We start from the raw sequence: 26,612 nt of genomic DNA, 5'->3' as shown, positions 1-26,612 counted from the left end.
TAGTAGTTGGCTAGTCCCATAATTTCATGAGAGTTAGCATGTGGTAATATCATTCTTGGAAGGAGCATGGCTTGAATTCAGAATTTAGCTTGGCGACTTCCCTGCGTGAATTTGAGCACGTTAATTGTGAGCTTGTTTCCTCACCATATAGTTGCCTTGGCTCTTGTGAGGACTCAAATAAATGATAAAGGATGTAGCTATAAATATTAGAATTTGGTGTAAAAATAGAATGGTCTATATGTTGGGCATAAACAGTGAATTTGGCTTAAGAAACAAGTCTGAGGTCTTCATTTTGTGTAAAGAGCTCTGGGTTGAGTCAGGAGAACACAAGACCTGGGTTTGAATTCCTACTTCTATCACTTTGTGACCAAGGCTGACTTCTTTTGTACTTTAATTTCCTCATTTGTAAAATAGGACTAATGAAATAAATTTATCTCAAGGGATGTTGTGGGAATTCAATGAATTTTTATACATCTAAAGTACTTAATACAGTAACTGGCACACAGTGAACATCCCCCTCTCATTCCCACCCCCTAAATGAAAGGAAGCTGCTGTAACTAATTATTTTATTTTCCATTATTTAAGTCAGTTAAATTACTATGGGATACAAGTTTGCTCAGATACTAAGTGAGGGGCTTTTAATAGATAATTTCCTCAGGTTCCTCAGCTTGGAAAGCTTATAGGACTCTATGTTGTGGCAGTAGTTACCTGGGGATAGTATTGCAGCAGTAGTGATTAAGGGTGGAGAATGGGGCACAGTGATGGTGGTTGATGTTAAAATTTAAAATGTCTGATGATGGTGAAAGATGAACTTTTGGGAGTATGTTGCAGAGGTGAATGGTTTGGAGACCAAAAAAGAAAAAGAAAAAAGAATTAGTTGTGTATATTTGGATGAGAAAGACCAGTCATTGTTTGTTACCTCTTAATTCATTGGAACCACAAAGAGGTTCACAGAATGCCATTCTTAGTGTCACCTGTATACACACCTGTGGTTTTTATCTACATCCGTAGATCTTTTTGCCTGCTGAATGATGAATACATAGATTCATAATGCTTATGGACTATTATTAGAAGTCTGTCAAAAACTTCATGTTGCTTCAAAACATATTAGTAAGAAGTTAAGGATTTTATCCAGAATTTACTGTTCTTTCCCTATGTTTTGTGAATTGTAGGTCTTTTACTTTAATGAAATGGGAGTTTGTGAGTGAAAGTGTGTGTGTGTCTGTCTGCATCCTTCTGTCTTTCTGTACCAAAATCAAGATTCAGTGTTAAGAGCAAAAAAACCAAAACAAAAGCCTTAAATGTATTCAGTGACTAAAAGAGTATAGACAGTTGAAGAGGAAAATGTTGGCTGTTATTTCATTTAATACATATGTCTCTGAAAGCATTTTACTTTAAAAATACCCGATGAATCTGAGAAATATATTTTAGATCTTCATTTTTGCCTTCACGGGCCTTCAGATGTGTTCAGTTGCTCGTCTTTGCTTTCTCCGGTTTCACCCACAGCAAGCCTGTCTGTATTATCGGGCTGCCTGGGTTTGGCACTGCTTTTGTGGAATCTACCTTGTGTAATAGGCACTTCTGTAAGCACCCTCCAAACTTCATTCCTGCCAAATATGTTGAATATTATTGAGAGATTACACCGTTGACTGCAAAGTGAAAAATAGTTAAGTGTCAAATTAGTAATGATGTAAAATAACAGTATTAGTGCCCCAGTGCTTTTTCAAAATGTGCCAGTAGGTAAGTAGGGCTTTTTTGTTAGTACTTATTAGTGATTTGGGGCACGGGTGGGATAAAAGCTTTGAGAGGTTCTATGGTACAGTGAAGATACTCTTGGAGGTATATTTGTCAGGGTATCTTTCTTGTCTCTGTGCTTATAATTTGCTTGATTTAGAAGATAATATTGGTAAAAATTCTAGTTTCATTATAATTTGTTGGAATGACTTGATGGAACAAGTTAGTTACCTAAGCCCTATTTTCCTCAGCTCCCCAGCTGAAAATGAACAATGCTGAACTTCACAGTCTTTTGAAATAGCAAGCATTCAGTAAATCTTAGATTCTTTATTTTGTTTGTACACTGATATGAAAATAAAAGTTAGCATCAAAAATAACATTTATTTAATACCAGTTTTGATGCTTAAGAGTTTTGCAGCTTACTGAAATTGAAGTCCTAATAATGAAAACAGATTGACCAGTTACAGTGATCTCTGTTTAGGCCCAAGACTTTCTAAATTTCATCAAGCTTCTTTATACTTGTGACTGAGCTACTCATTTTTTTTTTTTTTAAGATTTTATTTATTCATGAGAGAGAGAGAGAGGGACAGAGACACAGGCAGAGGGAGAAGCAGGCTCCACGTAGGGAATCCCGACATGGGACTCAATTCTGGGACTCCAGGATCATGCTCTGGGCCGAAGGCAGCGCTAAACCGCTGAGTCACCCGGGCTGCCCCCCCCCCTTTATTTATATATATATATATTAAATTTTATTTATTTATTCATGAGAGAGAGAGAGAGTCATTTTGCTTTCCAGAAGTTTGTTTTAGCTATTTTCCTTCTTCGCTGTAAGTAGATCTGACTTAGACTTTTTAGACCCAGAATACATTTTACTTTCCTGTCTCCCTTTGATTTGTCTAGGCTCCTTGCAGATTCTGGGTATCTCTTAAGTATTATGGACCCTTTAAAAATTTTATTTTCCTAACGTTACTTCTTGATGTATACAAGGCTTCTCAGTACTCCTACATACAGAGTTTTTATTGGTCTTAAATTTGTGGACCTGAAATTGGGATTTATCTTTAAGGGACTAGAATTTCCACATAGGACTTGTGTTTTGGGCTAAATTGTTTTTTCTTCCTAAAATGCAAACTTTCAGTAGACGCTTATTTTGTGCCAGGCACTGTCAAATGTTTCATATGTGTATCTTAATTTGATCTTTACAACTACTCTCTTAAATAAGTATCTGCTTTTTAAAAAGAAGATACTGAGACTTACCGAACTTAAAAAGTTTTAAGATAGTACATTTGGTGAGTGAATTGGAGTTTAAACTCAGGCATCCTGACTTTAGGTCCTCTTATAACGTGTACTTTTAGATCACTTGGTGTCTTCTCACTTCTTTCCTCTTCACTGAAGCACTCTGAGAATTCTTTTAAAACCTTTAGAATTTGAAAATAGACTTTTGATAGGAATCTGTTAACTAGTTGTTTTGAGATTTTCTTGCTGCTTATCTAATCCTGACTAGATATCTCTGTCCAGCTTTCCTTTCCTGTGGCATACCATCATGTATGACCTGAGAAGGCTTACCTTGTAAGCACTGACACCATAGTTTCCTGGGGATTGTGGCAAGTATTGGGAGGTTGGGTGTGGTAATTCATGATTTAAGAAAAACTGTCAGGAGATATGGAAGAGTCAGTAAGGTAAATTACTGGATATACCCTTAATATTTGTGATTTAGACTATTTTTCAGTAACCTCAAAGGCTGAAAACTTCTAGTAATTGTAATTCAGCAGCATAAATTTGAAGCACATAGTTGTGAGACTGATGCATATTTTGGTTGGAAGTAGGAGTCTAGCTTTCTTTTTAATATATGCCTTTTGAATTTGTTATTCTTAATCAACCAAAAATCTTAACCTCTGAGTATTGGGAGGTAGGTGGTAATATTTCCATTTACAGGTGATGAAACTGGAAAAAAATACTCTACAGAAGGATTTGAAATTTGAGAGGTACAAGCTATTATAAGTACATTTGGGAATTTTGCACTATTGTGTGTGTGTATCTTTAAGAGGGAGGGTGAGGATAGCTTGTTAACTGATGAAATATTTCTATTTAGAATTGTTTGTACTGAAGTGAATTTGATATTTTTGGAGATTGTTTTATTTTGGTCTTATTTTAGGAATATTGTCCTTGGTGACTGCAGGGTGATTTTTGAGATTATAGATGTTTTGCCTCAAAGTAATTATTTGGAGACAGGTCCCACCTTTTCTAGGGACTTGGCATGACAGAGTATTTCTGCAGGGTGTAATCTTGAATGTGGGTAGTATGTAGCCTAGTTTTCTTTTTTCCTCAATAAGTACTGTTTGTGAGTTCAGCGTTTTCCTGTTGATGAGCTGTTGTAAGACAAGTAGTCTTTTTCTTCCTCCTGTATAGATATTGATGGCTCTCTAGTCTTGCCCTGTTTATATTAGAGAGAATTCATGGGGATACCAGTTTTCTTGTAAATTTTGCCTGTGGCATTTGATTTTGCTGTCTTAGTTGCTGTAGGATATGACAGAAATCAATGCCATGGTCAAGATGTAGCCACTTCACATATTAGGTGAGTGAACAGGTGGTAAATTTTAAATACCTGTTTTAAAACTTTGTCTTAATATTGTATGTATCTTGAACATGGAAACTATCATACATACATTTTTTGCTTACGTCCCCATTTCGGTTAAGGAGAAATTTGGTGAGGATAACTGCATATCGAGTTTAATGGACATGAATTAAATAATTATGCCTATACTGTGGAAAAACTCATGTACAAAGATGGAAATTAGTATTGCTTAGATAAGCTTGTCATTAAAAATTTTTTTATTACAGAATACTAAAAAAAAATCAGACCATACTTTTAACCTGTTTTTTTTTTTATATTAACAGAATTTTTCTGTGTATATAAGTGTATATGTGTTAATTCTTTTTAAAAAAGAGGTATCAAAGTTCTGCAGTTTGCTTTTTGTTAACTTGCTGTATTTGGATATCTTATCAAAACACAAAAATTTGCCTCATTGTTTTTATGGGTTGCATAGTATTCCCTTGTTTGGGGTATATTGTAACTCACTTGCCCTGTCCTCCTTTGATGGTCCTTTAAGTTGTTTGGAATTACAAAACAATTCAAACAGTGCTTAAGTGAGCACAGATTAAAGAATGGGATCTATAGATGGAAGTTTATGTGCATTATTATTTTATGAAATCTTGGCAGCTGGCCTCCCAAAAAGTTTTTTCAACATAACACTTATACCAACAGTGTATGAAAGTTATCTACCCCTGTCAGCACCAAGCATTCTTAGGCTTTTAAATCTAAAAAATCTGATAGATGAAAAATTGTATATCATTTTAATTTGCTTTTATTTTGTGCCTACATCTTTCCATTTGTTTATTAACAATTATAGTTTCTGTTTTCCTCATTTATGAAGTTATGATTTGTTTTTCAGGGTTTTTGCTAGCTTTTTATTGATATAAAGTAGCCTGATGAAATTACTTCTAAATAATTATACTTTTGTGTTAGGAATAATCTGAGTTTAAGACCGCATCAAACAGCAAGTTGTTTAAAAACAATGGCCATGACTATATAGCAAAGAATAGTCTTTGTAATGATTGGATTGAATTTTTGTTTCTGGCATATATGTCTTTTTAGTCACATTCCATAGACAGGTAATCATATTTATCAGTTAAAGAGACTTTAGAGACAAAGTATGAGCTGTGTCTTTAATTTTATGACTGTATTTGAAGTTCTGTCCTTTTGAATTTTTTCTTTGCAATCTGGTTCTGGCCTGTTTCTTTGTAAATAGGCCAAAACAAACCAGTTATTTTAAGTTAAAAAACTACATTTTGCTCTTCAGTTGACTGAATACTGCGAGCACTCTGAGATTGCAGAAATGTCCTGGAGTCCTGATACTCAAGCAGAAGTAATGAAAATAACCACCTACAAAAATAAGCTTACCTTAAGGATTGTACTGTCTTAAATTTAGTTTTGAATAAATACGTTCTTTTATTTAGATGTAAGTAAAATATTTGACCTTACTTGTGCTTATGTAAGCTCATAGGACTCTGCAGTGATTAAAACTACTTGAAGATGTTTCAGATTTTGAAATGGGAGCTTTTTCTTCAAATTTGCATTTAATTCTCTAACATTTGTCTTCACTTTCCTTTTCAAATATTTACAGCAGTGGTTCTCAAGTAGGGATGACAATGACTAGAGACATTTTTGATTGTTACTAGTAAGGGAATGCTATTGACATCAAATAGGTAGTGGCCAGGGGTGCTGTTGAAGAACCTATGTTGCACAGAATAAATCCCAACAATAGAGTATTATCAGACCCAAGATGTCAATGGTACCAAGATTGAAAGATTTTACTTCATAGGGAAAAGAATACATTAAGCTTTAAAATGTGTCTCATAGTTTATTCTTTGACTTGTGAAATAAAAACAATGATGGGTAGAATCAAGATCTTTAACCAAGTCTTCTAGTTTTACCTTTTGGAATTCTATTTGAGAAACTTAGTAAAGTTTAATTTTGAGAGATAAATATTCTTGTCAAAGATTCATAGCCTAATTATAAGTGTATTTCTTGATTTTCAGTAAAGATGGAAGTCTCAGATGTTTGCCTCTTATCAAATAATGCCTAGAAAATTCAGTTGCTTCTTTACTCACACTCAGAACACTTCTAACACATGTGTTAGCTTTCTTCTTCATACCAAGCAATTCTTTGAAACTAGCTAAGTGTCTGTCCTACAGTTCAGTTCAGTTCTGGCACTGTCTACCTCAGGTTAATTTGAGATCTCATAAATTAAGGGCTTACTCTCACAAAACTCTCCCTCCCCCTTCAGATGCCAGTCACACATCCCAGATGTTACCTGTGCTCTGACCAGGCTAAAAAAAACAGAGATTTCTATGACCTGCTCCTTGGGTTCCATTAATTTGTTAGAGTAGCTCACAGAACTCAGGAAAGCTGTTTACATAACTAGATTACTGATTTATTACACTGGATATTGAAGGGTACAATATGAATAGCCAGATGAAAAGATACATAGGGCGAAGCCCAGCAGAATCCTGAACTTAGAAGTTTCAGTCCATGTGGAGTTTGGGGTGCACTACCCTCCCAGCATGTAGCTGCATTCTTGTTCGTGATTCTGGAAGCTCTTTGAATCCCATAGTTTATGGAGGCTTCATCATGTAGGCATGATTGATTATTCACTCCACTTCTAGCCTCTATCTTTCTCTGGAGAATGGGGAGAAGGTGCTGAAAGTTCTAAGCTTCTAATCTTCTCTTGGTCTTTGTGGTGACCAGCCCCCATTCAGGAGCCCATCCAGAGTTGCATCATTAGAACAGAAGCTGTTTTTATCACTCAGGAAATTCCAAAGGTTTTAGGAGCTGTCAGGAACTGGGGCCAAAGACTAAATAGTAGAACAGGTGTCCTAGAACCCCTGTTTTCAAGGCTTTCAGGAGCTCTGTGTTAGGAACCAGGAAGAGAGACCATTTTGTGTGTGTGTGTATGTACATGTATATGTCTATATATTATTTCACAAATACATCCATTAGCTAGCTTCATGGGACAAATATTATATACATAGAGGTGAGAGAAGCTTTAATTCGTCATTTCATTAAGAGTACTGGCTTTGTGTGTTAATATTAGCTACTCTGCACGTATTTAACCTATAATTTCCTGTAACTTCTGCTCATTGGTAGCTTGGCAACTGTGATTCAGGGATGAAATCACAGGCCATAACTTGGCTGATATATCAGTGGAACATTAGTGGTGGCAGTGTTGACCACTTCTTCCACCTCCAAAGGAGCTGACTGCCCTAGCCTTGAGAAGTCCCCTGCATACTAACCCTTAAAAGGGAAGGGTTAGATACATTGAGTCTGGAAAGGGTGAGAGAAAGATAAATTAGTTGTTTCTGTCATCTTTAATGTATTCTCTTCATTATCCATGCATTTCATAAACAAGCTGACAAGGTCATAGCAGAAGGTTGCAAGTTCAAAGTGGAGAGGCCTACTAAACCTGCATATTTTAGTGCAATTACTAATAATGCATCATTAAATATGTTACAAAGGGTAACTGGGTGGAACACCAGATGAACAGATGTAGACCAGGACTGTTCTAGTTAGGATGTATGGTCACTCTTTGTTCCTTTTAAAGTCTCCCATGTTAGCATTATGATTTAATATCATTCCTTCTTACACATTTATTCCAGTGAGGCAAATACTTTAAAATTTTATTTTTCCAATATTGTCTTTTGCTACCATTTGTAACTTGCCCAAATTACTTGGATTTTGTTGAATATGCAGTGCTCTTTTTTGATAGTATTAAATTCTAATTGCATCTTTCTTTTGGCTATCCCTGATGTTCTTACTCATGGTATAACATCCACCTGTCTTTGAAGATTGTTCAGATAGTTCCATTCAAATATATAGTAATCTATTGAAAAGCTTTCTTAGACCCCCTTTTCTTAATTGAAACCACCATATTTCTGATATGCATTGATCATGGTTTCTATTGCAGCTCTTTGCTTACTAATCTGTTTCTACGTAAGGTTCCCCAAACTTTGAGGAGGCTGAAATCGTGACATAAAGTAGGAGCTGAATTAAATATGTAAATAGAAGAAAAAGCTAAATCTTGTCTTCCTCTGTTAAAGAAGTATTCCAACTTTAGAAAATAATCGAAACTACTGTGTCCAAATCCTGAGATGTGTATGTGAGAGAGAAGCTTGTTTTCTCTTCCCTTTTAGTTTTCCTTTGTCTAGATTCTATTTATCCTTTGTAAACTTTGTGTCTAAGCCTTCCCAGATTTTCAGACAATATAGTAACTTTGCCTTCATAAAATTTCCATTTGCCATTTCCTATTCTATGTTGGGTATTTTAATACATCTATTATTTCTCCTATCAAGCTAAATTCTTTGGCTTTTGATCTTTATATCCTTCTGTAGTATATGTCACTATTTCTTCAATAGTAGGCTTGCTGTCTTAGATTATAATAATAAAATAGTGTAGATTATGGCTTCAACAGCAGAACTTACGTTCTCACAGGAAGTTGGAGGTCTGAGATCAGGTGCCAACATATTTGGGCTTTGGTGAGGGTTCTCTTCCTGGCTTGCAGAAATCCACCTTCTTGCTCTATCTTTACATGGCAAAGGGAAACGAGAGAAGGAAGGGAAGGGTATGAGAGGTGAAATAGAGAAACAGCAAGCAACACCCCCCCCCCCCGCCCGTCTCCTAATAAGGACATTAATACCATTTTTAGGGACCCACACACATGATCTCATCTATACCTAATTATACCTCCCAAAGACCTCATCTCCAAATACTATAATTTTATGTGTTAAGGCTTCAACATAAAAATTTTGGAGAAACACTTTCAGTCCATCATATTTGCAACTCATCTGTGCAATTAGTACATCTTTCTTTTTATGCCTACTGATTAAATTCAGGTGTGGTTTCAGATATGCAGATATGTTCTTGAAATTTTGATTTCATGGAGTTTCGTGAAGTAAATATTTTAGATGTACCCAGTTTAAAGGAAAATGGGAAAGAGAGGGTCTGGGATTTTTTGAGCCTCCTACATTATAATTCATATTATATGACATTCTGCGTAAGATATGCTGGTGTGAAATTTTTCTGAATGCAAACTTCCTTTTGTTATCTTCCCACCACTTAATTTTTGTGTAATTTCTGATTGTGCTTTGCTTCCTTTCCTTCATTCCTTCACATCTCTATTAAGATGCTAGCAAATATTTATTGAGCCTATATTCTCTGCCAGGTTAGTTGCTGGGAATGGAATGCAGTGGTGAGCAAACAAATCACAGTTGCTTATAGTATTTATTATTTTAGCATTACAGTATTATTTCATACAATATTTTGTTTGCTGCTTTTATTGGCATTTGCCTGTATCAAATATGTTATCTTCATTTTTAAAATTAGGGCTAGGGGGAACTGTGTAAGTGTAGTTACTTTAGAGAGTAATTTCTTTCAGTTGATCTTTAAATTAGTATATGCTATGAGCCTAAGGCTAATCAGATATAGAAGGGGTCAACCAATAATAATAATTTTTGTCATATATTTGTTTTTAGATTTTGGGTAGGGAGGGGAAAGCTTTAGTTTCAAGAGATAATAGCCTCATAATGTATGAAGTGCTATAGAGGTTGATTGGATTAGATGGAGATAAAATTGAAATTGCTTTAAATTTTTGCTTTTCAAATTTTTCTGCTATGTATATATAAATTCCAGATATTTCTGAAAATTTTGACATAATCACATATATATATTTATGTATTTAGGTTTTATTTATTCATGAGAGACACAGAGAGAGAGAGAGAAAGAGAGAGGCAGAGACATAGGCAGAAGGAGAAGCAGGTTCCTCATGGGGAGCCCTATGTGGGACTCATCCCAGAACTCCTGGGATCACACTCTGAGCTGGAGGCAGACGCTCAAGTGCTGAGCCACCCACGCCTCCCCTAATCACAAATCTTATTAAAATTAAGGTTTGGCGCACCTGGATGGTTCAGTTGTTTAAGCGTCTGACTCTTGGTTTCAGCTCAGGTAATGATCATGGGGTTTGTAAAATCAGGCCCTACATCAGGAGCCCCATGTCAGGCTCTGCACTCAGCACTGAGTCGACTTAGGATTCTCTCCCTCATCTTTGTTCCTCCCCCAGTTTGCATGTTCTCTCCCACTCACTCTGAAATAAGTAAAAACTTGAAAAAGTTTAACCTCAGAGTCTCTGTCACCCAAAAAAAGACATTTTTAAATTAAAACTAAGATAAATTTTATTCATTAGTATGTTTTTTTTTTTTGTTTTAGTATCTCTGAAATCGAATGTTTTTCAGATACCAGTAGTAGTCTAGGATTCTTAAAATCTTGGAGAATCTTAAAATTGATCCTGATTTAGATTTGATGAATATAGTGCAGTTAGCTCTTTGAAGTTTTAGGAGAAGCACATATTTAAGTATTGGACAGCTTGGAAGTATTAAGTATTGCAGTTTGGAAGTATCATTCATTCTTGAAAGAATGGCTTCTGAGTATTCAGTGTAAGGTTGAATTAATTATTGACTTGTATAAAGTCAAAAGGTTTTAAGAAATATAATTTAGTTGGTAGTCTTCAAAAGTTCAGGTTTTTTTGTTTTTTTTTTTTTTTAAAGTTCAGGTTGTTATAAGGTTTTTTTTAAGAGGGGAAGGAGGAGAGAAAGCAGAGCACACCTGTGTGCAGTGCATGAGTGGGTAGAGGGAGAATCTGATTCCCCACTTAGCAAGGAGCCGGATTTGGGGTTTGATCCCACGACCTGGAGATCATGACCTGAGCCCAAGGCAAATGCTTAACCTACTGAGCTTAGGTGCCCCAGGTTGTTTTAAGGGTTTGTGGATAAAATCATATCCTTAGAGGATCCCTGAGCGCCTGCCTTTGGCCCAGGGCGTGATCCAGGAGTCCCAGGATCGAGTCCTGTGTCAGGCTTCTGGCATGGGGCCTGCTTCTCCCTCTGCCTGTGTCTCTGCTTCTCCCTCTGCCTGTGTCTCTGCTTCTCTCTCTCTCTCTCTCTCTCTCTGTCATGAATAAATAAATAAAATCTTGAAAAAAATCATATCCTTATTTATGACTTTTCGATATTTTGCTTTTTAAAAATTTATTGATGAACAGTATAAAACTTAAAATTCTAGAATCGTCTTAATAGGATGAAGATTTCTAAGTATGCTGATTTTTGAAATTACTGAATTTCTTATTGATGTTAGGTATAGAGTATTAAGAAATGCGGCTGGATATTTAAAATGTAGTTTTTATTAAAAAGTAGGATACCTGTGTAAAACAATTTGAACAGTGCATTTTTTTTTCTTTAAAGAAGTGACAGTTCCTCCATTTTTGTGCCCCAGAATTTGCTGAATTTTTATATTCACCAAGTAAAATACAAAATGGAAGTGAGAATTTAGTGGCTTAAAAAAAAAGCTACCAGGATAAACTAAAAAATATCTGAGCAAACCTTGTGTTCTAAGGAATTAAATTCATATGTTTCAGGAATAGTTGGAAATGAAATGCCAATGTCCTTTTAAAAATACTATTTGGATCAACTTTGCTTTCTAGTATTCAGTTTGAATATTTTTATTTCTCTATCAGAAAATTTTACCATCAGTAACTTAATTTTTCCTATTTTATAATTTCTGACTTTTATTTATTTTTTTTATTATTACTATTTTTTAAAGGTATTATTTATTTATTCATGAGGGACACAGAGAGAGAGAGAGAGAGGCACAAACACAGGCAGAGGGAGAAGCAGGCTCCATGCAGGGAGCCTGACGTGGGACTCGATCCTGGGTCTCCAGGATCACACCCTGGGCTGAAGGCGGCACTAAACCTCTGAGCCACCCGGGCTGCCTTCATTTCTGACTTTTAAATAATTACCTTTTTAAATATTTTCTATTTTTTATACTCACATCAAAAAGAAAAACTTTATAGATATGATTGAAATGTACAATCTCCAGACTTACAAATTCATAAATATATACATTTCTAATTTCTGACCTAGGAAAATCAAGCTTTAGGTTGCTGTAGGAATATCATAATATTTTGAGGACCTTTATATTGGTAAAAGATAAAATTGAAACTATAATGAAGGGATGAGGTGCTAATGAAGAAAATAACAAAGTTACTTTATAGTAGTGATATGTCATAAAGAGATTGGCAGTGTATATAACAATATAGAGGGTCTTTGACATTCTGGAGAATTACATGCAGAGAACAAAGCTAAAATCCCAAATCTCTGAATACCATGGATAGTCTGCTGGACTGAAGATGGCTCATTTGGGAGTGTCCACTTAGACTTGAATTAATTTATTAGAGTCACACCATTTTAAATATTAAAATATAAGAACTCAACTTTGAAGTTGTAATTTGAAAATCCAGAAAAGGCTTTTTTCTCAGCTCAGATTTCTGCTTAAAGATTGAGCATTAAAGATGTAATCCTCAAAGAATCTAGGACTTTTTTTTTTTTTTTTATAAATTTTTTATTTTATTTTTATTTATTTATGATAGTCACAGAGAGAGAGAGAGGCAGAGACACAGGCAGAGGGAGAAGCAGGCTCCATGCACCGGGAGCCTGACGTGGGATTCGATCCTGGGTCTCCAGGATCGCGCCCTGGGCCGAAGGCAGGCGCCAAACCGCTGCGCCACCCAGGGATCCCAGAATCTAGGACTTTTTGAAAGAATCAAATTAATTTAAAACTTTTGCTTACAAGCAGAACAGACTGATTTTGGATCTCTCAAGCCCAGAAGAAGATAAGAGAAGAGACAAAGATTTATTTGAAGGATACTGAGGTAGAACTTAGCATCAGGGGTTGAGTTAAACTAACCAAGCCAAGGATATGAGAATGGGCTACCTCAGGCTGGACTAGAAGTTGCTGGATGTTTCTTTTAGGTTCCTGACAAAGGGGTGATTTAGTCTGGTAATTTCCAGTCTGTGTTCTCCATATTTCACATTTCTGGGGGGGAAATGTCCAGTTGGCTGGCCCTGAGATTAATCCACTTTTTGCAAGGGAGGAGGCAAGTGATGTGGACAGGGAAACAATTGATTCCTGGAGGATCATCACATACCCTTTTTTTTTAATTTTTATTTTTTTTTATTTATTTATGATAGTCACACAGTGAGAGAGAGAGAGGCAGAGACATAGGCAGAGGGAGAAGCAGGCTCCATGCACCGGGAGCCCGATGTGGGATTCGATCCTGGGTCTCCAGGATCGCGCCCTGGGCCAAAGGCAGGCGCTAAACCGCTGCACCACCCAGGGATCCCATCACATACCTTTCTAAGAAAGTGGGAACTGTGAGCTGGGGAGCCAACCTCATTAGTATGTGCTGTAACCAGCATATATACATGCATATACGGTGTCCCTAATTCATACAGATAAAGTATTAAAGTTGTTATCCTAAAATGGTTAAGGAGATTATAACTGATTTGTAAGAAAGAACCCCTATTCTTTTATGTTTAGAAATTCTTCATTTTTCCTAACATCTCTGAATTGTTGAAATGCTTATAAATTGAAGCCTAGCTTTTGCCTACGTTCCTATCAAAGTATTTCTGTAACAAAAGACAAGTTTTTTCCCCAAGGAAAAATTCTGTTGGATGATGCTTAGCTTCATGGAACCTCACAAGTGGAGAAAAAGAGTCTAGAACCTAGTGATTATGGTCTGGGCAGAATATAATAGTTGCTTTAAGATAATAATAAAGTACTTCAGGAGCAGTAGAGTAAGAAGTTGTTTTCTGAGGATTAGGGAGAGCTTCCTACATGAAGTAGTTTAGCTCAATCCAACTAGAGGGAAAAATGAGCAAAGGAATATCAGGAAAAAGTGTGTGGTATGAAGGTATATCTTGCTGATACTACATAAAATTTTAGAAAATTTTAGAAAGACCTTACAAGTTATTGAAGGTTTTTTTTTTTTTTTTTTAGCAGAGGAGAGATAAAGCAGAACTTTGCCTTGGGGAGCTGGAATCTAATTTAGGTGAGCTAGGGAAAACACTTAAGAGACTATTATGGGAGTTTAGGATAGAGGAAATGAGAACTTGAAATAGGACATCGTTAGTGGGAACCGACATGAAGATTCTCAAACGTTGGGTTACTGTTCTGTAGACATTATCAGTCATTCTCATCTTGATTGAGTTTCTTTGTAGGCTTTTCTAAATAGTTTCCTAAACTTCAGTTTTACTTGTCCTGTTTAGTCTCTAAGCTATGTTATTAGCAGTGGTCTTGCTACAGTGTAAATATGTTCTATGATTAAAATTTAATGCACCTTCCTCAAGTTGAAATTTAAAATCTTTATCATGACGTTTTAAGATGTATATTATAGGATTGTGCCTCTGCTTAAAACTTGCGCTTCCCCAGGTTGCTACCTTTTTTTCTGCTTTCCTAAACTACTTAAAGTTCTCTGGTGAAGCCTGCTCTCTCGCCTCAGTGACTTTGCACATACTCTTCCCTGCTGGAAGAGAGGCTTCTCTTTTCCTTTGTGCTCATCTTTTTAAGATATATATTAAAAGTCTGGATGTAGGCAAGTCTTGTTTCCACCATTGGATGTATAGATTTTGTTTGCTCTCCTTTTTGTTTAGATTGTGAATTCCCTGAGGGCACCTAGACTCATTTGTATCTTTTCCTACTACAGAGTAGCTTCCAGTTGCATGTTTGCCTGCCTGCCCTTCTTCCCTCCCTCCCTCCTTTTCTTCCTTTTCCTTCTTTGTCTCTAACTAGATGTCATGACTTTCTAGGAGTATGGATTCTGAAGCCTAAATGCCTAGGTTAAAATCCTGGCTCTGCCACTTACTAGTTGTGCAACCATAGGCAGGTTGTTTAACCTCTTTGTTTCTTAGTTGCCCACTGGTGATAAGATTGGTGAAATAATACTGCCTAACTCATAGGGTGGTTGTAAGGATTGAATTAATATGTCCAAAGTGCTGAGACCAGTGATTGACATTAGTGGTTACACGTTTGCTCCAATTTCTGTTATGTGTTGCAGTTCAAATATGAATCTGTATTCCTATTGCAAAAACAGTTGCACATACAGTACTTCCCAAATCTGTTTGGTAACTGGTATTTTCCTGATTTTTTTTTTTTTCCTATTCTAGGTGGGTTGTATTATTCCCACCAAAGCAGGCTTCAGGATATTCACCAAATAATTATTAAACACTTTTGTCAGACATATTTTCTGATAGTTGTGATATATATGGACACACACATATATATTGGTGAACAAATGTGTAGACAGATATAGTAAATACAATAAATTATTATGTTACTTACTTGTAAAGGCAATAGAAAAATGAGGGTAGGCAAATGAGCGTTAAGGGTGGAGGAACTTGTAATTTTAAATACGGTAATTTAAAATACTCAGCCTTATATAGTAGAAGAGCATTCCAGGCAGAGGAATCTTCCTGCACAAAAGTCCTTAAGAGTGTGTCCTGCCTTTTCACAGGCTAACAAGGAGGTCACAATGGCTGGAATACATTGACTAGGGACAGAAGGTCAGAGAAGTAAAGGGGATTAGATTTAGTTTATGTAAGACATTGGGGACCATTGTAAAGACTTTGGACTTTACTCTGAATGAAGTCAGGAGCCATTGTGGAGTTTTCTGTAGGTAAGTGACATTAGGTTTAAGATGATTGTTTTAAGAATGGCTGTGCTGAGAATATACTTTAGGTAAAATAAGCTCGAAGCAGGGTTTGTTGAAGATGAAGATAATGATATTATTGAAGAATGGCAATGGCTCAGGTAGCTGGGGGTGGTGAGGTTTAGTCATATTCTTTATATATTTTGAAGGTACAACTTCACAGGATTTCCTGTAGATAGGCTGTGGTGTATGAAAGAAAGGAGTCAAAAATGACTCAAGGGTTTTGCCTAAGCAGCTAAAAGAATTTCATCATACCTGCAATGGGAAAGGCTGTGGCAGGGGCAATATATAGGAAAGATCAGGAGTTGAGTTTTGGACATGCTGAATTTTATATTAATGTGGAGCCAGGTGGATGGATGAAAGTAGAGATCAGGAGACATAATTGGCATATAGATGGTATTTAAAATCTCCAGACTGAAAAAAAAGGGGGGGGGAATCCCTGGGTGGCGCAGCGGTTTAGTGCCTGCCTTTGGCCCAGGGCGCGATCCTGGAGACCTGGGATCGAATCCCACATTGGGCTCCCAGTGCATGGGGCCTGCTTCTCCCTCTGCCTGTGTCTCTGCCTCTCTCTCTCTCTCTCTCATAAATAAATAAATAAATAAATAAATACCTTTAAAAAAATAAAAATAAAATCTCCAGACTGGATAAGATCCCCAAGTGTGGACAGAGAAGAAATAGTCTGAGTTTTGGATTGCTCAGAATTAAGTTTGGGAAACCTGTAAAGGAAAATGAGCAACAAAGGCCAGTTATTTGAAAGAAGACCCAAGAAAATAATTAAGGAAGAGTGGTCATCTATGTGAATACATTTTATAGGCCAATTAAGGATGAAATGTGTGAGAATTGACCTTTGAATTTAGCAATATGAGATCATTGATAAGTTTTATTAGTAAGAGTAGATTAATTTTAGTGGTGGGGCTGAAAGCTTGATTGGAGTGGATTTGAGAGATAATGGGAGGGAGACACCTTAAAGAATTTTCCTGCTGAGGAGAGAAATAAGAGGGATAGGATAGGTGGTTAAGTGGAAATTTTTGAAATAGGAGAAATATCAACATATTTGCATGGTAATGGAAATGACTCATTAGAGATTAAAAAGTAGATATAGATGTAGTTGACAACATAAAGAGGAGAATTACACAAGAAATGCTCTGGAGTTAGGTGCATAAATGGAGAGATTCTTAATAGATGAAAGAATTAATAGTTCATATGTGATTACAGGTGAGATTTCAGAATGTGTGCCTGATCCTGCTAATAGGTGGATAAATGTGGTAGAACTCTGGAAATTTTACTGCTTTAGTTTTATAAGTGAAAACAGGAGGCAGAGTCATTGAGTGTGATGGTGAGGAAGAACTCAGTGGGGGTTTGAGGCGATGATATAAAGTGGTTATCTACAGGAGTCTGAGAGTAACTAAACTGGGGAAATATTTTACCTGTCAGCTTTAATAGTGTACTTGAGTCTAACTAGCGTGATGGTTAGACCATATTTATTTTCTACAACTTTCATATTCTCTCTCCTCTGTGCATTGCCATATGGGCACAGATTTGGTGGGGATTACATTTAACCAGTGGAGTTGATTTTGTGAGTACTATGAAGCCAAAGAGGGAATAGAGAGTCAACTATATGCAGGGGGGTGATTATAATGATTATTAATTTTTTTATGATTATTAATTTTAATTTAAGCTGGATAATGAAGGGAAAGGATATAAAAGGGGATGAGAGACTGTAGAAAGGTGGAAGGATCAATGGATTGGAGATCCTGGTGGAGTCAAAGAATTTTTGGAGCAAGTGCAATATATTTTCTAGTTCATCAAGAACTGTAAAAAAGGTTTGACAAAACTAGATAATCTGTAGGTGTTTCTTCCTATTCTCTCTTATCTATTAGCTGCAATACTCTGTGTATTTTTTTTTTTTTTAAGGAAATATTTTGTTAGTGGTGGAGGGAGGAATATTGGGTAAAACATTTTCTATACTCTAATGAAGGGAATAAAGAAGTATTCTTAGGCTCAAGAGATTGCCTGAAGTTCTTATAATCTGTTGTATGACAGTACATAAGGTAAGCCCAGACATTTTATTATGGCCTAACAGAGGTCTTGGCTTACTATTCTAAGTCTTTTTTTACTAATGCCACCTGGAAAGCTCTCTGCATAGTTCTACTGTGATATTCACAGATGTTCTCCCTGTCTTGAGTTTGAGTGCTTACTAAGTGTGACTTAACTTTGCTGACAAGCACTGTCTGCTTACTCTGTTAATTATCACAGTTCTGTGAAGTAGGTACAGTTATTTCCATTTTTATAGATGGGGAAACAAAGGGATTATTTTAGATGAAAAATGAAAAAGTGACTGAGCTGAAATTTGAATTTAGCCATCTAGCTTATTTTCTTGGTTTTATCACATATAGGTAGACATTCTCGGGGTGGGGGGGGGTATCCATTTGTCTTTGTGTTCATATAGTTCTTGGACCAAAGTATAAATTGTCGTTTTAGTAGATGCAGTGCTTTTAATGGTCTGTTTTTCATCCTTTTGAGAGTATATAAATACAGAAAATGCTTTCTAAGTAATTATATCTTTAATTAGCAATTTTAGAGTAGCAAATAACTCTGGGGCATACTTTAAAACATGAATAAAAATAATCTGTATATGACATAGCACAAAAGAGACACATACCAATCTACCCAAAGCCCTTATTGCAAATACCGTCAAAGACTCTTTGAGCCTCATCTTCATACTCAAGATTTTCTGGGATGAATTCTGTATACAAGTATACAGTAATCTCCCACCACTCGTGGATGTCTAAACTCTTTTTTATATTTCGATAACAGAAATTGTAAAGCCTTAACATTTACATACTTATATTTCAGTCTTTAAGAAAAAAAACAAAACCCAGGATGCCTGGGTGGCTCAGTCGGTTAAGCCTCTCTCTCAATTTTTTTTTAAGATTTTATTTTTTTTTGTTCATGAGAATCACAGAGAGTAAGGCAGAGACATAGACAGAGGGAGAAGCAGGCTCCCTGCAGCCTGATGGCAGGACTCAATCCTGGGACCCCAGGATCACAAGGTGAGCCAAAGGCAGATGCTCAACCACTGAGCAACCCGTGTGCCCCAGCATCTGACTCTTGATCTCAGTTCGGGTCTTGATTTCAGGGTTGTGGGTTCAAGCCCCGCATTGGACTCCAAGCTGGGCCTGGAACCTACTTTAAAAAAAAAAAGGAAAAAACCCAACAATTAGAGATTCTTTGATTTGTACCACATGAGTTTGTCTCTGGGTTAGTGTGGAAAGATTTTTGCTGTTTTTTATCTTTACCTTTCTCAGTACATAGATTACACTTGAAAAAAATTAAGGTCACATCTCACAGCACATTTTCCTGTGGAAGTGAGTTGTGAGATAGATTTTAGTGAGTGTTTTATTTTTTAAATGAATCCTCTGCATTTTAGAATTTCTCTCTACCATTAAAAAATATGTATATGCATATTATTTTATTCTTTAAATTTTGTGAGACTTTGACCTTGCAGTTCTCTCTTTCCCAGCCTTGCTAATTTTCAGGAACCAGTGTAATCCTCAACAAAAGGAATTGTGTTTTGCAGTGGTACTTGATGTGTGTGTGTGGCGGGGGGAAGGGTAGCATTTTCCACCTAGGGTCCTTTTGCCATTGTCTGGAGATATTTTTGGTTGTTACCACTCGAAGTGGGAGTGCTACTGGCATCAAGTTGTAGAGGGCAGGGACGTTGCTCAGCATCCTACAATGTACAGGACAGTCCACCATAACATAGAACCCTCTAGCTGAAAATGTCAATAAACGCTAAGTTTGAGAAATTTGTCCCACTAATTAAGCTTCTTTTACTTTTAATTCCTATAATTTTTCACTTTGTTTTTCCATATTCTACTCATCATTCTACATCTTTCTATTTTTCCATATTCTACTCATCCAGCTTATAGTTTACTTAGTCCTGAAGCCTTTCCTAGATAGCTCTAAGCCTTCATTTTGTATTTCCTTTCTCTGGGTTCTCTTGTACCATCACTGAATCTCTACAACTAATGGTTTATGCTGTCCTATTTGTTTATTGTCTTTGTATCTTGTTTTATAAACTCATGTTATTAGTGGAGGATCAGGGTTCTGAGCTTCCTAATTGCTGTTGACTCTGATTTATAATGTGAGTTGGTAGAATGCAGAAAGGGCCCAGACTCTACCTATGTTCTGGCAAAAGTGACACTGAAGGAATGGACCAGTGCCTGTGGATGGGAATTTGGAATTGCTATCATATGGATTGTATGGAAAGTGATAGTAGCAGTGGTGAAAGTGGTGAGAAGAGCTACTCCCTTCGAGTAGGAAGCAGAGTAGATCCATCTCAGCCACTAAGCTTGTGCTGTTAAAAACCCCAGGACCCCCTGAGTTCTGAATTGGTTGTCCTCAGCCTGAGCCTTGCGGTTAGAGAAGATGTGTCTTTGGTTCAGCTGTTTATGAGGGACAAGAGGGTTCATGTTGGTATATTAGTAAATTTTAGAAAGATTTTAAGTAAGGGACCAAAGGTTAGCTAAGAGTTAAGCATAAGCAGGCTAACCAGAACACACTATTTTTTCAATTTTTTGCTTTGGTAGGGAGAGATGGGTGAGTAGAAGAAAAGTAACTTGACTCTTTAGACATGTTAGAAACCTTATGCATATGTAGGTTGCCAAAGAAGAAACTCAAGTTCATGCTGAGGTATTAACTGAATGTATATTTTACCTCTTGAAGCTCTTTTCCATCGGATTGGATCCTTGATGTGTACAACTATCAGGAAATATTTTAATTTGAAAAATTCACTTTCAGTATTTGTATTAGAATTTTATTGCTTTGGAGCAGGTAAATACCTTGCCATCTTCAGATAAGAGCTTCTGAGCAAGAAAATGTGTAACATTTCAAGGATAGTTTCAAAGTAGGAATAATTAGGGCAGCCCCAGTGGCGCAGCGGTTTGGCGCCACCTGCAGGCCTGGGTGTGATCTTGGAGACCCGAGATTGGGTCCCACATCAGGCTCCCTGCGTGGAACCTGCTTCTCCTTCTGCCTGTGTCTCTGCCTCTCTCTCTCTCTCTCTCTCTCTCTGTCTATGAATAAATAAAATCTTTGAAAAAAAAAGTAGGAATAATTAGACAAAAATTTTAGTGTCACTTTTTTATATAAAAACAATAGTTAAATTTTTTTTAAGCAGTACAAAATGGAAATTCAAAAGTTATCTTCATACTTGTGTCACATAGTAATTTGCTTTCTCCATGATATCATAAGAGTAAGAAAAAGACAATTTTAAAGGGATGGGGATGGTGCTGTGCTTCTTAATGGAGGACAGTTTTTGTCTTCTGTGTAACATTTGGCAATATTTGTAGATGTTCATGGTTGTCACAACTTTTGAGACAGTGGGGATTGGTCACTACTGACTTTGGGAGGTAGAGGCCAGCGATGGTGCTCAACATCCTACAGTGCACAGGACATTCTCCTATGACAAAGAATTATCAGGCTTACAATGTCAGTGGTGCCAAAGTTGAGGAACCCCAGAATGAGAGGGTTGCAGAGGACCTATTCAGGTACAAAAGAAATCTCTTGTGACAAGTGAACACAGGTTAAAATACTCAATTTTACTAGCGGTGAATGAAATGCAAATTAAAGTGTTTTTCTACTATTGTGACAGGAATTTTGAGAGAATTTAATACTTGAATGATAGAGGTGTTTCTATACTGATGACACTATAAAGTGGTACAACATTTCTGAGAGATTTTTGAAAGTACACGTTAGAAGTTGATATTTATACTTTAGACTCCGTAATTCCACTTAGGAAATCTATCCTAAAGTAATAAACAGATGCCTCCAAAGTTTATTAGGATGTTAACCGCAATTATTTTTAATTGTAATCAACTGGAAGAAAACCTAACTCGTTGAAATGGTGGTTATTAAATAATGGTGCAACTAAATGTGTTATAAATTAAAAATCCTACTCTCAAAGACTACTGATGATGTGACAATAGCCATAGTGAATAAAGAAGGAAAGAAAGGGGTATCAAACTAGAGCACTGTATTTTAAATAGAATTTAGTGAAAGATACACTAAAATATATTTTAATGATGATTACTGGGCAGTTTATGGGCAGTTTTCATTTTGTTTCTATTTTTTCTAATTTTTAACAACTGTACTAATATCAGAAAAAAATTATTTTTACACTCTAGCAAAATTATGTAGTAGTCCTATCATTTCTTAGCGTATTTCCTGAGTAATTTGTCCTTTCCCATATACCAGGTTTCCTTTTGTGTTATGTCTGTTTCTGGGCTTTTTGTTCTTAGATATATGTGTATTTCTTTGCTCATTTAACTGATAAAATATAATATGGTATAATCAGGAAAGGGGAATATCCTTGATTGGGGGCTCTGCTTACAGAATTTTTCTGAACTAGTAATTTGTATTTTAAAGTTCTTAAAAATGCTGTTGATATGTAAACAACTCACAGTGTGTTCTTATTTTTGCCACGTGTTTTTGCTCATGTAATTCAGCATTCAGATTAAATTTACTTGGTTTCGCTCTTTCCTGTCATGTAAAAATCCTGACACTTTAAATCTCCTGATTTTATAAGCCTGTCACCTTGCATGAATGATTAGCCCCCTTAAATTTCTTTTTGTTTTTATTCATTCATTCTTAGCATATTTCCCGTTGATTTTTGCAAATGGTATAGTGTTTGCTATCCCCTAGAGGTACTGTGACTGTGATCTCTTTTGTTAGCTTTCCATATAGATTTTGTATGGAAAACAACGGGCTGAGTAGAAGTAATCTTAATAGAATTTGGAACTGTAAGAGGCAACCATGTTAAGGTGGTGGTTGTCACTGGCCACTAAAAAGTTCTAGAACCAGCTGAAAAAAGAGATTTTCTGCCATTGAGCTTCTAAAAAATTCTTTAACTTGAGAATTGTGAGGTAAGCATGTTTGTTTTAGTATAGACTGGTCAATTCCTATGAAGAAAAAAAGTCAGTGTGTAGTATTTCATAGGAGGATATCTTTATTAGTGATAGAGTTGTGCCTTTCCAAAGGAGAAACTGCATAAAGGAAAACATGGAAAGGAAAGAGAAAAAGCAGAGGGAGGTGAGACTACTTTTTAAAAATTGAGTAATAAATTTCAGTAAGTTAATGAGTTAATTTTAGCCAAGTAGATTAAATTATGAGTATTTTTTGGAAATTTTTATGTGGAGAAATTGATTTTAAAGTTTAAAGTGTATATTTTATGAGCATCTTTTTAGAGTTATTTTCATTTGAAAAATAAGGTGTTTTTGGTTTATTTCAAGTTTTTACTAATGAGTACATTACTAAGAAAATATTTTTTCCAAATTCTTAGTTGATTTGCTCATGGCCTGTTTTTGTGTTGAAATTATATAATATTCAAGGAAGTATTTTCTGTATTTGTTTTTATTACATAGTTGTGACAAAAAGCTGCATCTTTTACATTTTTGTGTAAGTGGTTTTTCATCTATATATGGTGTAGTCACTTCTGAATTGCATCTCTTGGATCTAGTTCAGAATAACTTTTTGTTATCTTTGAAATTTAAATTACAATGTATACAAAATTCATTGTAGTTTAATGGAACTTAATTCCTATCCAAGTTAAGATCCCCATAGTTTGCTTACCTGGGCTATCTTTCCTCATCTAGCTGTTCCCATTAATGTGTGTGGCTGTTTTGTGTCTGTGTCTTTGTGGGGGTTTTGTTTATGATAGCATGGGTGGATTAAAAAACAGTTACTGGGGGCAGCCCCCGGTGGCACAGTGGTTTAGCGCCGTCTGCAGCCCAGGGCGTGATCCTGGAGACCCTGGATTGAGTCCCACGTCAGGCTCTGTCTGCATGGTGCCTGCTTCTCCCTCTGCCTGTGTCTCTGCCCCCCCCCCCCCTCTCTCTCTCTCTCTCTGCATCTCTATGAATAAATAAATCTTTAAAAAAAAAAACAAACAAACGGTTACTGGAAAGGTGGGGGAAAAACTCCTTGGTGTGTAGAAATCCTAATTTGTAAAACATTATTACTTAGTGGCTTTAATAAAACAAGAAATTTTAATTTAAGAAATGAAAAGTGAGGGAGGGATGCATGCACCTGGGTGGCTTAGTCGACTGAACATCAGACTCTTGATTTTGGCTGAGGTCATGAGATAGAGCCCCATATCAGGATCTGCACTGGGCATGGAGCCTGCTTAAGACTCATTCTTCCTCTTCCTTACTCTGTTGCGCTGTGCCCCCCACCCCCACCGCCACTTACGTGCGTGTGTGCACATTTGCTAAAAAAAATTAATTAAAATTTAAAAAATGAAAAGCATAAGACTTCTCTTTCACTAGTCTTCCGTGGTGTGTTTTAGTTGAATGCTTGTGGGAAGTCCAGTGAAATTTAGAGATAAATTTTAGTAACCATTGGTAATTGTATGTTAACCGGAAATTATTATTAGGCATGTCAGAAATTAAAATGGGCTGCCTCTTCACACAAAACATTCCCAAAATAGACCAGGGAATGGAAGGAAGAAGTGATCATGCAAATCAGCTTTTAATAATCATCCTCACCAAAATTTTTTAATATTAATAAAATTTATATACCATATAATTTACTCATTTAATGGAATGGAATTGTCAAGTTACGTGTTAACTCTATCTTTAATTTTGAGGTACTGCCAAACTATTTTCCGACAGTGACTACACCATTTTGCATTCCCATCAACAATGTAGAGACTTCTAATTTCCCTACATCCTCCCCGGCACTTGTTATTGCCCCATCTTTTTTATTATTCCTACCTTAGTGGATGTAAAATGGTATCTTGTGGTTTTGATTTGTGTTTCCTTAATTGGTAATAATGTTAAGCATCTTTTAATATGTTTATTAGCCATTTATCTTCTTTGGAGAAATGCCTATGTGAATCTTTTATACAATCTTCCACACTTCTTTAAAATTTAAATTCAATTTGCTGGTATTTAGTATTAACACCCAGTGCTCATCACATCACGTGACCTCCTTAATGCCCGTCACCAGATCCCTCCTACCCACATCCCCTTCTGGTACTATTTTTTTTCCCCCCCCCCAGAGGCAGGAGCCTCTCATGGTTTATTTTCCTCTCTAATTGTTCACCACTCAGTTTCCCCCCTTCCCTTATTGTCCCTTTGACTATTTCTTAATATTCCACACATGAGTGAAACCTTAATGATAATTGTCTTCTCTGATTGACATGTTTCACTCAGCATAATACCCTCCAGTTCCGTCCACATTGATGTAAATGGTAGATATTCTTTCTGATGGCTGAGTCATATTCCATTGTGTATATATATCACATCTTCTTTATCCATTCCTCTGTTGAGGGACGACTCTGCTCCTTCCACTTTTTGGCTGTGGTGGACATTGATATGAACATTGCTGCTGTATAGGTGTTCCATTGTTTTACTACATCTGTATCTTTGGGGTAAATACCCAGTGGTGCAATTGCTGGGTCATAGGGTGGCTCTATTTTTAACTTCTTGAGGAACCTCCAGCTTTTTCAGAGGGGCCGCACCAGCTTGTATTCCCACCAACAGTGTAAGAGGGTTCTCCTCTTTCCACGTTCTTGACAACATTTGTTTCCTGTCTTGTTAATTTTAGCCATTCTCATTAAAAGTATAAAGTGGTATTGTATTGTGGTTTTGATTTGTGTTTCCCTGATGACAAGTGACAGGGAACATTTTTTCAAGTGCCTGTTGACTATGTCATACTTTTCTATTGGGGTACATATACATAACATATGTATATACATAACAGATCTTGCCATTTTAAGTATATAATTTGGTGACATTAAATACATTCACAGTCTTTTTTTTTTTATTTAAGATTTTATTTATTTATTTATGAGAGACAGAGAGGCAGAGACATAGGCAGAGGAAGAAGCAAGCTCCGTGCAGGGAGCCCAATGTGGGACTCTATCCCTGGACTCCAGAATCACGCTGAGCCAAAGGCAGATGCTCAACGGCTGAGCCACCCAGGCGTCCCTCGTTTTATTAAACTTTTAAGTGAAATGCTTTTTCGTTTTACTGTGAATTTGTGATGAATGAAGAAGGTGTATGACTGCTACTAACAGATAGGAGTTTGGTACTGTTGCCTTGATTTCTGCTAAAGTGTCTTCATTTCCCTGCTGCTGTTCTTGCACCATCAGGACAAATATTAACATAGTAAAAATGTCAACTCTTATGAAAATGGCTTATGAAATGGCTTTGGCCTCTTACACTACACTTTGAGAATTGCTGCACTAGTTTATAGGATTGTGGATGGGAGGGAAGAGTGATTGCGGATTAGTACTTCTTTGTTTTGCTTAAGCAGTCACCTGTGTAAGATTTCTCTGCTGTCACTAATGGTTGTTACTTTCTCTTTGGGTAAATGGTTCGCGTTCTTGATTCTTGAATCTCCTAGAATTCAGGCTATTCAGACAAGTGTCATCACCAAATTTTTTTATATTAGTGGTAAAATGTAAGAGGACAGGGTTAAAAAGATGTTTATATTAATTTAGTAAATGAATAGATACTAAGAGTATATAAAGAAATAATGTATTTTTACTTTGCAGATCATGTTGAATAGGACCCATGAAATAAACCTTTTAAGAGACATAAGATCCAGAAAATACTAGCTGAAAGAAAAAGGAGAATGGAAGATTATTTTGCTATTTAACATAAATACACGACAAGAAACCTTTATTAGTTTATGTAAGCATTAGCTTGAATACTGAGAGCG

The 26,612-nt window shown here is 36.3% G+C and overlaps 1 protein-coding gene across 3 annotated transcripts in view; it reads left to right on the top strand.

The window, feature by feature from the left end:
* PPP4R2 (protein phosphatase 4 regulatory subunit 2) overlaps positions 1-26,612 on the top strand; it is a 52,140-nt gene that overhangs the window by 9,156 nt on the left and 16,372 nt on the right. The window contains exon 1 of one of the 3 annotated variants that reach the window (XM_072785373.1): positions 22,828-22,976. The exons of the other annotated variants lie outside the window; for them this stretch is intronic. The gene's annotated coding sequence lies outside the window, so the exon portion shown is untranslated. Of the gene's footprint in view, positions 1-22,827; positions 22,977-26,612 lie in introns of those variants that run through there. 3 annotated transcript variants of the gene reach the window in all.

The sequence above is a fragment of the Canis lupus genome, chromosome 19 (assembly GCF_048164855.1).
Source record: "Canis lupus baileyi chromosome 19, mCanLup2.hap1, whole genome shotgun sequence".
In the NCBI taxonomy this organism is placed as follows: domain Eukaryota; kingdom Metazoa; phylum Chordata; class Mammalia; order Carnivora; family Canidae; genus Canis; species Canis lupus.
Note: the sequence above shows the minus strand (reverse complement) of the source record. Positions and strands in the feature narration are given on the sequence as shown.